The sequence below is a fragment of the Chinchilla lanigera genome, unplaced genomic scaffold, assembly GCF_000276665.1.
Source record: "Chinchilla lanigera isolate Chin_1 unplaced genomic scaffold, ChiLan1.0 scaffold00018, whole genome shotgun sequence".
Taxonomy (NCBI): Eukaryota; Metazoa; Chordata; class Mammalia; order Rodentia; family Chinchillidae; genus Chinchilla; species Chinchilla lanigera.
Genome location: NW_004955419.1, coordinates 14,430,449 through 14,432,163, shown reverse-complemented (window position 1 = coordinate 14,432,163; position 1,715 = coordinate 14,430,449).

Below are 1,715 nucleotides of genomic sequence, written 5' to 3'. Positions count from 1 at the left end.
CCCCGTGCGCCCTGTAGCAATGATAAAGTTGTGACTCAGAATTGTTTTTTCCATTGTAATAGCTTGTGTCAGGAAGAAAAGCCCTGGGGACCAAAACTGCAGGCATTAATAGGTGGCTAAGAAACTCCATTGGAATCTGTTGATTTGTCATTTAAAGGTTAGGTCCCTCCGGTCCCAGGAAATTCATGGGGACTTAGACAAATCAGGTTCCAAGAAAATTTCAAAGATGTGGTAGATGGTATGCTAATTTGGGGACTGTAGTGACATAAATAATAACTGGATATTTTAATATTTTGTAATAACACCTGAAATTTAAAACATAGACTTAACAAATTCATCTATGAATTGGAACAATCTGGAGTGAGGTCATGTGAACATGATTTGTGTGACGTCAGTGAGAACTGAGAAAAAACAAAAAGGAAGTGAACAAAGGATGGTGTGGTGGATTGACAACTAGTGGTCAACTGGTAACACCCAGCTGAACTGAGTAAGTGTGGTGCTGGGTGTGGGAGGCCCACCTGAAGACTGCTGCCAGCAGCATAAGAGGCAGAACTGGAGAGGAAGAAGTAAGACTGTTGGGAACTGGCAGAAGCTGTTGGGAGCCTGTTGAAAGCAGAGAGAAGTTGTAAGGAGCTGTTGGTTTTCTTGAAGGCTGTTTTCATCATCCAAGGAGCTTGGGACCTTGTTGGCACTAAGAATAACTTTGGTTCACTTTGGGGGAGCTCTAGTCCTCACTCTGAGCATCGCTTCCTGGCTCCAGAGGGGAAGATGGTGCACTGTTCAGTCTCCTGCAGAAGCTTGTCACATTGGCTTTCCTGATGGGAACTCGGCTGTCCTGATCATCAGAGGAGCTCTGGACCTCACTGTTGCTGAGGATGGGTGCGGTACTTTTTGGGGTAGCTCTGGTTCTTATTTTGAGCATCGTTTCCTGGCTCCAGTGTAGATCCCTCAGCCTGCTAGCACAGATTCTTCATCATGCTGGCACAGACTTTCCAGATTCCATCACTGACCTTTGGGCCTTCCCAGTGCAGATTCATGAAACAGACCTGCATGAGACATTCTCATGGGCTATAGGTCTTCAGATGAACTCATGCAGGACATTATCACGGGATCCAGGCCCTCAGCTGGATTCTTCTTTAGTCTTTAGTGTATGGACAGATTTCTTGCACTCTCTTGTATATGATTCTTTGGGTGAGTATTATAAATAATCTTATAAAATATGTGTCCTGTATTATATTGTTACCCTTACAATATCCCCCAAACCACTATAGATGGCAACCTCTAGGACACAGAATAGACACTGATAAAATAGGAAAGGTGAAAGGAAATTCTTAATTTATAAATAAAGATAAAACTTTCCAGTTCTGATACCTTAAGAAAGACACTGTTCTAAAAGCTGCTTGATTGTTCTATAAGCAGGTCAAACAGGAGTCTAAGACAAAGGAATTAGAGATGTTCATTATAAATCACCAGCATAGAATCAATAGTATATATTTGCATAATGAATGATTTTTTTTGAGAGAAACAGATAAAAAGAACAGATAGCAAAAGACAAAACCTTAGCGACAATTCAGCAAAGTGAAAAAGAGGAAAAAGATCATGAGTAAACAGTAAAAAAGCACTTAGAGACAGAGGATATGATCTAACAATTAGGTGGGCAAGAACCTCAGGCTAATCAGAAGTATTAAAGTATGCACTGGAAGGTTAGTAGTGGT